Source organism: Phyllobates terribilis, unplaced genomic scaffold, assembly GCF_046119375.1.
Source record: "Phyllobates terribilis strain yellow unplaced genomic scaffold, ASM4611937v1 Scaffold_11__3_contigs__length_659146591, whole genome shotgun sequence".
In the NCBI taxonomy this organism is placed as follows: Eukaryota; Metazoa; Chordata; class Amphibia; order Anura; family Dendrobatidae; genus Phyllobates; species Phyllobates terribilis.
In genome coordinates, this window is record NW_027362771.1 from 51313384 (window position 1) to 51325549 (window position 12166).

A 12166-nucleotide genomic window follows, 5' to 3' on the forward strand; every position below is an offset into this window, starting at 1 on the left:
AGGAGCTGCACGGTGTCAGAACCAGAGCTGTGGAGTTGGTGTGCATTTTGGTGGAGTCAGAGTAGGTATAAAAATTAACCGACTGACTCCTAAAATATATAATAAATAGGGTACAGTATTTGTTGTAAATGTTTCATAAGAATTTGAGAAAGATGAGGAATAGAACATTTCATAACTAAGGATCTAGGCTTTTATTGGAGATGAATCTGTGCTGCACTTTATGTACATGCTTAGTAGTGAGGCAGAGCTGGGGAGTTGAAATTGGAAGTCAGAGAAATTGTATCCAAAAAATAAGAATAATAAAATCCATGTACTCACCTCTCCTAGCAGTCCCCCGCTGTAATCCATGCAACCGCTGCTGCCGGGGAGAAGGACGGGCTCCGGAGCTGCTCCTTCTCCCCGGTAGCAGCGGTCGCATGGATTAAAGCGGGGCACTCCTAGGAGAGGAGAGTACATGGATTTTATGCTTATTTTTACAGGTGGGGACACTATGGGAGCAGACACTACTACCCACATCATGGTCCCTGCTGGTGTTGATCGCAGCGTCGGCATGGAACCATGATGAGGGCAGCGTTCAGCACCTGGCGATTGGGGACAGCGCTAACTGTAGCGCTGATTCCCAAGCACCGGCACATGCAACACAGATGACACACGGATGTCTTCCGTGTGGGACGTTTTGCAGACTGTGTGTCTGCAAAAAGAACAGACTTGTCTCCGTGTGAAGCACATGGACACAAGGTCCATGAAAACACACTGAGATGTGCATAGACCCATTCATTTGGGCCTGCCTGTGTCAGTGTCTCTGGTATGTGTGGAAACTATCACCACTCATACCGGAGATACTGACGTGTGAAAGAGCCCTTACTAACTCACCCTGACTCTCCGCCGCTGCCATTATTTGTATGGAGCACTGACGGCACTGCAGCCACTCAGCGGCTTGTGCTGTGTTCATGCTCTGTAAATGGTGCTCATAACAGCAATGGCTACTGTAGTCCTACCACTCTGATCAACCATTACTAGGTTACACTGACAGACCTTGCTTGGTCACAGAGAATGTAATGCTAAATCCTCAGTAATAATAATAATATTATATATATATATATATATAACACATTCAGTGTCATAAAAAATGACTGCCTTAAAAGAGTAAACTTATTTATTTAAACTACAAATGCACTTGGAATACTTTTTGTAGCAGTGTTGATTACCCCATTTAGCAGCATTTATGGATGAAACAGGTGCTTGCGTGCTTAAACGAGTACATAGATTTGTCCACCATGTCTGGAGTACGGATTTCCCAACTATGAGTGTGAGGGAGGGGGAAGCAGAGAGCGTGCGCAGTGTTTTTCTATATAGCAGTCACAGTGAGAGGAGTGCTGGAGTTGGACCTGCACATCACTCTCTTCTCTATAATACACCCTTGCATAGGAAAGAACAAGCTAAAGTTGAGTTGGTCACCGGGGCCACAGACTTCTCTTTTGCTTTTCCTACAAGTGCTCCAGGATCTTGGCTCCTGCTCAGAGCGCTCATTATGACTGGTATATACAAAGAAACCGAGCACACCATATGGAGACTCAACTGCCCAGACATGCTGTACAGACCGGACCCATGTATACACACATATAAAAAATGTTTAATTGCTCTTTAAAGGAGTATTCCCCAAACCTAGCACGTTATTGATCAATCAGAAAGTGATGGAATATTCTAGCAAAATGTCACCACTTTTGTGGGGTCTTCTGTCCACTGGAGAAGTTCTAAAAAAAGGCAAAGCAACTTGCTAAGCCATGGAACTGCCATAGAAGTAAATGGAGAGAAGCACATGCCATCTCTCCACTGACATAAGCTGCCTGTTTTAAGATAGGTGAGGCCCCCAAAAGTCAGGAACGCATTTACCAGACATTTATGACAAGTCCTGGAAAAATCCATAAAATGTCAGAAATGAGAATACCTGTTTAACTTTATTTTTAGAAAATGGAAGTCTTCTATACCATTATATGAATCTATACACAACGTCATGAAAATCCACTGATCACCTGAGAGGTACAGACAGCCACACATCACCTGCAATGGTGGCCTTTGCAATATAAGAAGAATGTCAGAGCAGGAGCTGCTTTTTCTTAGTGGCACATCGCTCATTGCCAATTAAGGACAGTCCCAAGCAAAAAAGACGCCTTTAAGGTTAAAAAACAACATCTGATAAGGCATAGGAACAGAGGTTGCTTGATTTTTTTTTTTTTTTAACAAAACTGGTCTCATCATTGGTTCAAACTTTGCGGCTCTTTCAGTCCGCACTGCTCTGCCTATTCTGACCGGCTTCCAAGGAGGAGATTGGGCTTGCCCACATTTTGTGCACAGCCAGTGTAGGTGTGCACATATGCAGACAAGCGGGCCAAGTTCAGGCAGCGCTCGCTCTGGGCAAGAGAGCACTGTCAAACAGAAGTGGTACGAAGTCTCCTATATGCAAACTGAGAAAGCATAATGGTGCACTGAGCCCTTTGCCACGCCAAGAGTGCAATGAAGCTCTGAAAATTGGCCCTTGAATTAAAAGGAATTGCATAGGGTGTAATCCATGATAAATATCCGCAATATCAGCTAAATTGCAGATGCCAAATATGCAGCGCCGGGCAGCCTACACTGGATTTTCTCTGCAGAGAGTAGATGACATTTACAAAAAAAATGTCACTGCACAACTCTAGTCATAATAAGTAGCAAATTTTCCATCCAAAATGAAAAATCCGCAGCGTAGACTAGTCAAAGTAGTACATATGGCGGTATAGGTAATTCCCACCGATCACTTCCCTTTGGCATTTATTTGCCATTATGGGAAGATTTGTGTCTCTTGTCGCAGAGCTAGGCTCTTTACACATAGCATTAGGCAGATCCATAGACTAAGATCTTGGCTGGTATATGTTACTGCCTTTCTTTGAAGAAGGGGCTCGCAACCTTTTATTGCTCTGAAAGTCAGGTTGTACCAACCCCATCAGAAATCACCACAACATATCTTATAGGTGCCAATTCCCTTTTTAGGACTCCCACCTATCAAGAGGATAGAGGTCCTCTTCTCTCCCATTCAAGAGCCAGGAAGAAAGAGAGCATGGATTCTCCATCGTAGATTATGTGAGACGCTGACACAGTTGAGTTTTAGCTTCTCCCATAAATTACATTGATTATGGCAGCACTCATGCATGGCCACTATTTCATGTACTTCTCTCCCAGATGACATGGCTACAGACATGGCCACACAGGGCACCATTAATAGTTCGCCATCCCTATATTGCTACCTGACACTCATCTACTCCCTAGGACGGCAAGTACATATGAGCAGCCACCAGACACATCTGTGACAACAGTGAGACCAGCACAGAAATGCAGAGGGCCAAATGCGGCCCCCAGGCTGTGGGATGTGCACCCATGCTACAGAGGCATCCAATAGAAAACACTGCATTATATCCATTCGTTTTCTAACATTGGAGCCTATGGGTGACAGATGCCACCCAGCGCACATGAATTGAGATCTACTCCTAATGTGACATTTCCACTGAAACATACAAATCATAGATACTCCTTAATACAGAAAGCCTACAAAAAAAGGAATCCCGAATAAAATGAAGGCATGGTACACGTGAGAAGAGAATGAATTACAGTGTCGCTGCTATTACACCTGACACTGACAAAAGGGAAGCCTTCCCAAATCCCTCCAGCTAAGATCAGAAAAAAGAGGCCACGAGAAGATAAAGGATGGACAAGATATGCAGTTATACAATCCGTACTCGCTCGCCAGCATCTCCAGCAGAGTCCCCCCATCGGTGATGCCACAGACATGCTCACTGGACTGAAGTGGAGGAACAAAGCCCTGACGTCAATTACTGGAGATTCAGCCCATCACAGGCCGATCATCACAGCATACACCGCTATGTTGTTCCGGGAGCACACAAAGGTAGAAAATCATGGATTTCAAAGAGGAGGCCAGGCGGAAAAGAGCAACCCGTGCCAGCCTGTCATTGGTAATAGGGGCTTCATTCACCCAGCTGGGGGCCGCAGCGGACCACTTTACCATCACAAAAGAACCGTTAGGGCTTGATGAGAAGATAAGGGGCGGGGGCTGCAGACCCTCTTATGTACACACTTATGTGATCTCATGCATAGTCCTGTCAAAAGGGTTAATAGCACGCACAGGAGAAGCTGGAGGATGGCACACCTATACAGATGTTACTGCCCCCCCCCCCAGTGCCAGGGCCTGCCCAGGAGCTCCAGGCTCCTCTTCCTCCCCCTCCCAGGGTGAGATCAGGGCCGAGCCTGATATAAATAGGGTCTGGGGGAGGTGGACACAGACAATCCAGCACTGGAGGACTCAGGGCACATATGAACACTTTCCAGGCCTGACGAGTCCAATCCCACCAGGGCCCAGAAGGCCTCCTTCACCTCACTCACAGGGGCTGTCTGGGAGAACAATAAGGGCTCGTTCAATCAGGGAGACCCTGCCCGAAAGAGGTTCTGCAGCAGTAGCAGCAATCATCCCAGTGACTGGTCATGTGACATCAGAGTACACATGTGTAGCTGGAGGTGATGGGGTCAGCAGCAGACATGGAGGAGGGTCACACATGACAATACATAAACACAGGGCTGGGGGAGGGGCGCAGCGGTGGACTGGCGAGCTGCTTACCTCCTGTGAGGCCTCTGGGCCGGCCGCTGCCACAGCAGACTTGTCTCCCTCCTCCTCCCCTGTGCGGACGCCTGTCCTTAGCGGCTGCTCCGAGCCTCGGCTGCCCCTCTTGTGGCCTGGCCCATGTCTCTCTGCGCTCTACGGAATCTCGGGCGTCTCCTTTGTGTGAGTCAGCGAGCACTCGTTCTCTCTCCGGTAGCTCTGCGTCTCCCGGTCTCGGTGTCTCTCAGTGACCGTTGGGAGGGGCTCCCATGCAGTCACGTGACGCGCCGCGGGAGGAGCTTCTGGCTACTTTGGGCGTGGCTGTCTCGTTCTGCCTTGGCGCGAGCGTCCCAGATTACGTGGAGGAGCGCATGCGCACTGGTGCAGTGACCGGCTACACAGAGGTAGCTATTACATAGCCATTTTGTTGGTGGTAGCTAGCAGTCCCGAATTTTTGCCGTTTATTTTATCTGTAGTGTAACGTATCCTAAAAGTATTCATGCAAAATGTATAATACATTTTTAATTAAATGATAATTTGGTTGCTTTAGTTTTTGGTACAGCTGAGGTGTGGTGTGTACGCCACCTACTGGTAGAATAATGTATTACACGTTACTACAGTATGTGGCCTTCACAGGAGACCAGCAGTGTTGTGTAACCGCCATTTCTTCAGACATAAGTCTCTTGCATATAGTTGTACCAAGGCTTGTTCCTAGCTGGATGAGTTTTATTCACATCATTTTAGTTTACACCTAATTTATTGACCTTTTAGTTTTGGGGGCAGAAAATGAGACGACACAAGGTGGACAGCCTGAACCGCTGAGCTCAATGATTGTCTGCAGCGGTGATGCATGCTGTCGATGTGACATCACCATTGCAGCTAAAACACTCAGACCTGAGCAGCAGCTGGGGAGGGGGAGTACCTGTGCTTACAATACACAGCGTTTGGGGTTCACTTTACTGGAAGTGGAAAATCACATTAACGCAAGTAGTTCATACGACCGTATTAAAACAAACAGGCTAAACACGTCCATAAACTGCAGACGTGATGTCTCTGTGGACTCATCTTCATAGCAGAGGAGGGCAGGCTGGGCCAGGTTTTCATGGACCCCCGGCGAAAGAGTCTCAGTGGGCCCCTTTAATACATACCACGATTCATGATGCACAGATACCGCAGAGAAATATATATATATAGAACAATGCCAAAGATTTCACTGACTTGTTACATTACATGAGTGATATCTGTTGTAAATTCTACAATACCATACATATAGTATAATGCAACCCATAGTTCATATACAACCCCTGGCAAAAATTGTGGAATCACCAGGCTCGGAGAATGTTCATTCAGTTGTTTAATGTTGTTGAAAAAAAGCAGATCATAGACATGGCACAAAGCTAAAGTCATTTCAAATGGCAACTTTAGGGCTTTAAGAAACACTAAAAGAAATCAAGATTAAAAATGTGGTACTCAGTAAGGGTAATTTTTTTTCAGACCAAGCCGAGGGAAAAAATGATGGAATCACTCAATTCTGAGGAAAAAATTATGGAATCATGAAAAACAAACACAAAAGAACACTCCAATACATCACTAGTATTTTGTTGCACCACCTCTGGCTTTAATAACAGCTTGCAGTCTCTGAGGCATGGACTTAATAAGTGACAAACAGTACTCTTCATCAATCTGGCTCCAACTTTCTCTTATTGCTGTTGCCAGATCAGCTTTGCAGGTTGGAGCCTTGTCATGAACCATTTTGTTCAACTTCCACCAAAGATTTTCAATTGGATTGAGAGCCGGACTATTTGCAGGCCATGACATTGACCTTATGTGTCTTCTTTCAAGGAATGTTTTCACAGTTTTTGCTCTATGGCAGGATGCATTATCATCTTGAAAAATGATGTCATTATCCCAAAACATCCTTTAAATTGATGGGATAAGAAAACTGTCCAAAATGTCAACGTAAACTTGGGCATTTATTGAAGATGTAATGACAGCCATCTCCCCAGTGCCTTTACCTGACATGCATCTCCATATCATCAAAGACTGTGGAAATTTGTATGTTCTCTTCATGCAGTCATCTTTATAAATCTCATTGGAACGGCACCAAACAAAAGTTCCAGCATCATCACCTTGCCCAATGCAGATTCGCTATTCATCACTGAATATGACTTTCATCCAGTCATCCACAGTCCACGATTGCTTTTCCTTAGCCCATTGTAACCTTGTTTTTTTCTGTTTAGGTGTTAATGATGGCTTATGTTTCGCTTTTCTGTATGTAAATCCCATTTCCTTTAGGTGATTTCTTACAGTTCAGTCACAGACATTGACTCCATTTTCCTCCCGTGCGTTGCTCATTTGTTTTGTTTTGCATTTCCTGTTTTGGAGACATATTGTTTTAAGTTTCCGGTCTTGACGCTTTGATGTCTTCCTTTGTCTACCAGTGTGTTTGCCTTTAACAACCTTCCCATGTTGTTTGTATTTGGTCCAGATTTTAGACACATTGCGTGATGAATTACCTTCTTTGAAGAGTTTGATAATCCTCTCCTTTGTTTCAATTGACATCTCTCGTGTTGGAGCCATGATTCATGTCAGTCCACTGGGTGCAACAGCTCTCCAAGGTGTGATCACTCCTTTTTAGATGCAGACTAACAAGCAGATCTAATTTGATGCAGGTGTTAGTTTTGGAAATGAAAATTTACAGGGTGATTCCATAATTTTTTCCTCAGAATTGAGTGATTCCATAATTTTTTCCCTCTGCTTGGTCTGAAAAACATTACTCTTACTGAGTACCACATTTTTAATCTTGATTTCTTTTAGTGTTTCTTAAAGCCTTAAAGTTGCCATTTGAAATGACTTTAGTTTCGTGCCATGTCTGTGATCTGCTTTTTTTCAACAACATTAAACAACTTATAAATATGGTTATAGGAGGGGGCGCTGTTAGATTTACGACCCGGACCTGCTGCGGATAAAGGCAGTAAACCAAAAAGACTGCAAAGGAAATAGATTGTAAGTATGTATGGTATCTGCGCTGGTCCTGATATGGCTGAGGTACTGACAAAAGGTAACTGTGAGAGTGTACAGTTTAAAATTAACGTAGTTTATTCGGTTGTTAAAATATTCAAATAATAATTATATAAAGACAGGTAAAGGATAGAGTCCTGAGCAGAGTAAGAGTAGATAGATCTGATGGACGTGGAGGAGATACTGGATGGAGGTCACCCGTCAGTCCAGGCTGTACTCTACTCAGGACTCTATCCTTTACCTGTTTTCATATAATTATTATTTGAATATTTTAACAACCGAATAAACTACGTTAATTTTAAACGTAGTTTATTCGGTTGTTAAAATATTCAAATAATAATTATATGAAAACAGGTAAAGGATAGAGTCCTGAGTAGAGTACAGCCTGGACTGACGGGTGACCTCCATCCAGTATCTCCTCCACGTCCATCAGATCTATCTACTCTTACTCTGCTCAGGACTCTATCCTTTACCTGTCTTTATATAATTATTATTTGAATATTTTAACAACCGAATAAACTACGTTAATTTTAAACTGTACACTCTCACAGTTACCTTTTGTCAGTACCTCAGCCGTACCAGGACCAACATTAAACAACTGAATGAACATCCTCTGAGCCCGGTGATTCCATAATTTTTGCCAGGGGTTGTAGTATAATGCATCCCATAGTCCTCCATATAGTATAATGCACTCCCTATAGTCCTCCATATAGTATAATGCACTCCCCATAGTCCTCCATATAGTATAATGCACTCCCCATAGTCCTCCATATAGTATAATGCACTCCCCATAGTCCTCCATATAGTATAATGCACTCCCCATAGTCCTCCATATAGTATAATGCACTCCCCATAGTCTACCATATAGTATAATGCACTCCCCATAGTCCACCATATAGTATAATGCACTCCCCATAGTCCACCATATAGTATAATGCACTCCCCATAGTCCTCCATATAGTATAATGCACTCCCCATAGTCCTCCATATAGTATAATGCACTCCCCATAGTCCTCCATATAGTATAATGCACTCCCCATAGTCCTCCATATAGTATAATGCACTCCCCATAGTCCTCCATATAGTATAATGCACTCCCCATAGTCCTCCATATAGTATAATGCACTCCCCATAGTCCTCCATATAGTATAATGCATACTATAGTCCTCCATATAGTATAATGCATGCCATAGTCCTCCATATAGTATAATGCACAGCCCATAGTCCACCATTTAGTATAATGCACTCCCCATAGTCCACCATATAGTATAATACATTCAGCGCCAGACTGGAGTACCTGGGGCCCACCAGGAAAAAATCAATCTTGGGGCCCACCAGCACCATGCAGTTACCGTATATAGGAATAACATAAGTCCACAAACTCTTTCAAAATGAATCAACTTTATTAACCAATAAATAACCAATATAATGAATAAATAACAAACTAAAGAAACACTCCTGGCAAAAGAGGAACACTGTTATCTTATTCACACCAGTGTGTGATAAAGTGCCATAACAGAACAATAAATACTTTCAAGGTACATTCTCTTAGGCTGAGTTCACACGATGCGTTTTTCATGCGTTTCCGCGGCGTTTTTGCAGTTGCGTAAACGCCGCGGAAAAGCATGAAAAACGCATGGTAGAAGGGCAGCAATGTTCCCCAATTGAAATCCGCATGTGCTGTGCCCATGATGCGGATTTTTCCGCAGCGTAAACGCTGCGGTCAAAAATCCGCAGCATGTGAATTAATTTTGCGGAAACGCTGCTCTTTTGCCGCCATTGACTTGCATTAGACCGCATGGAATCCGCATCACTGTATATGTTGATGCGCTTTTCATGCGGTCTAATGTGCGGATGGTACCCGGGTGTGGATGAGAGGACTCTCATCCAGACCCAGGTACCATTAAAAAAAAAAGAATAAAATAAAAAATATATATATTCTCACCTTCTGACGGCCCGCGCTGCGTCCTGCCGGCTTCCCGCGCACTTCGCGGTTGAATGAAGGACCTTCGCTGACGTCAGAGTCATGTGACGGGTCACGTGACGCTGACGTCGGAAGGTCCTACAGTCTTCACTGCCGGCAGCCGGGACCGATGAAGCAGGACACCGGGGGCCATCAGATGGTAACGTATAGATTTATTTTTTATTTTTTGACATTCACACACTATATAAATCCATGCCGGTTGCATGGATTTATATAGTGTAAAGTTGACAAGCACTTTCCAAGTGATGCTAAAATCGCTTGGGAAGCGCTTGTCAACCCGCATGCGGAAATGAAAGTGAAGACCGCTTCATTTCCGCATGTCCCTGGCAGGAAACCGCATGTACAATCCGCATGCGTTTTTTCCTGCCAGAGAGATGCAGAAACGCTCAGGAAAAAATCCTGAGCATTTCTGCATCGTGTGCACATACCCTTAAAGTATAAGTGCCACAAATTGAACCTGCATCTATCTGGCATCCCAGCAGCCAGCATCATTGTAGCAGCACCAAACTTGGCCCACTGGGAAAACTTAAAGAATTCTGTAAGCATTTTGGAAGTTTGTATTGCACGTTTTCCTCTCCTCTATAATACAATACCATTCAATTGTTAGTGAAAGGCCCAAAACAACAAATAAACACACACTAACAGTCAATCAGCAGCAAAATTACAAAAGATTTTTTTCAGAACAGAAGATGACATTGCATACTTATTAATAATGTCATCATAGTCTAAGTTCCTTGAAATGTCATACTCCATGTTCAACAGAAGGAGTGACTCTAAAAGCTCCCGTCCAATCGAAGACCTCAGACGATTTTTTTACAATTTTCAGCTTTGAGAACACTCTTTCACATGAAACCTGGGTGCAAGCAAGTATAAGAAGTGTCTTGTAAACTGCAAAAATGTTTGCATAAGCAGCAGAATGTAAATTGTAGTCATATAAAAGTCTGTAGCAGCAGGAAAGACAGTTTTTTTGCGGGACGAGTTGTACTTTCAGATGCAATCATTTATTTTACCATATAGTGTACAGGGAAATGGCAACAAAAATTCCAAGTGCAGTAAAATTGCAAAAAAGTGCAATTACACGTTTGTTTATTGGGTTTTTTAGTCACCATGTTCACTATATGGAAAAAACGACGTGACAGGGTGATGCCTCGGGTCAGTACGAGTTTGTAGATACCAAACATGTATACCTTTACTGGTATCTAAGTGGTGAAAACAAATTCATAAGTTTGAAAAAAAATCACACTTTTCACGCCATGTTCTGCGCACCGTAGTGTTCTCATTTTTTTTGGATCTGGGGCTGTGTGACGTCTTATTTTTTGTGTCTTGAGCTGACGTGCATCTCTGCTGCTGTGTAGTAGTCCCAACACAGGGAGAGGTTAAACATCCAAGTATTTAATATGTATTGCAAATAAAGAATGTTCCCATTCTTAATATCCGAAAAAACAAATGACTGACAACCATCCCTAGACTAATAATACCATATAGAAGAGAGAAATACCGCCACACTATGACCAGAACACATACCACCACATAGTGATCAAATACTACCAAGTACAAGGTATATATACTGCCACAGCATGAGAAGACCACATATTACCACCACATAGTGACTGTCCGAATAATACCACATACAAGGGACAAATTCCGCCATGCCATGCCATGACCATGACACATAATGGCACCAGATACTGACTGATAATGAAAATGTAAAAAAGCTCTGTATATAGAGTCAGTGTACAGATAATGTAGAGATTATCAGTGACATTATGCACAGGAGCTCTGTGTATAGTGTTAGTGTAGAGGTAATACTGTACAGTGATCACCAGTGACATTATGCGCAGGAGCTCTGTATATAGTGTCAGTGTATAAGTAATACAGTGATCACCAGTGACATTATGCACAGGAGCTCTGTATATAGTGTCAGTGTGTGTGTATAGGTAATACAGTGATCACCAGTGACATTACACACAGGAGCTCTGTGTATAGTGTCAGTGTAGAGGTAATACAGTGGTCACCAGTGACATTATGCACAGGAGCTCTGTATATAGTGTCAGTATGTGTGTATAGGTAATACAGTGATCACCAGTGACATTACACACAGGAGCTCTGTATATAGTGTCAGTGTGTGTGTATAGGTAATACAGTGATCACCAGTGACATTACACACAGGAGCTCTGTATACAGTGTCAGTGTGTGTGTATAGGTAATACAGTGATCACCAGTGACATTACACACAGGAGCTCTGTATATAGTGTCAGTGTAGAGGTAATACAGTGGTCACTAGTGACATTATGCACAGGAGCTCTGTGTATAGTGTCAGTGTAGAGGTAATATAGTGGTCACCAGTGACATTATGCACAGGAGCTCAGTATATAGTGTCAGTGTGTGTGTATAGGTAATACACATACTCACCAGTGATGTCTCTAGGTGAAGTTCTTTATCTGCCGCAGACCGATATATCACATCTTCTATGCAGGACTTATCTCTGCAGAAAATAACATAGTTAACTATAACTG

The 12166-nt window shown here is 43.3% G+C and overlaps 1 protein-coding gene across 2 annotated transcripts in view; it reads right to left on the reverse strand.

Annotated features, from left to right (window-relative positions):
- AFF4 (ALF transcription elongation factor 4) overlaps positions 1 to 4971 on the reverse strand; it is a 96624-nt gene extending 91653 nt beyond the window's left edge. The window contains exon 1 of one of the 2 annotated variants that reach the window (XM_073651240.1): positions 4664 to 4971. The gene's annotated coding sequence lies outside the window, so the exon portion shown is untranslated. The remainder of the gene's footprint in view (positions 1 to 4663) is intronic. The other variant, XM_073651239.1, reaches the window with a different exon arrangement.
- Positions 4972 to 12166: the final 7195 nt, after the last annotated feature.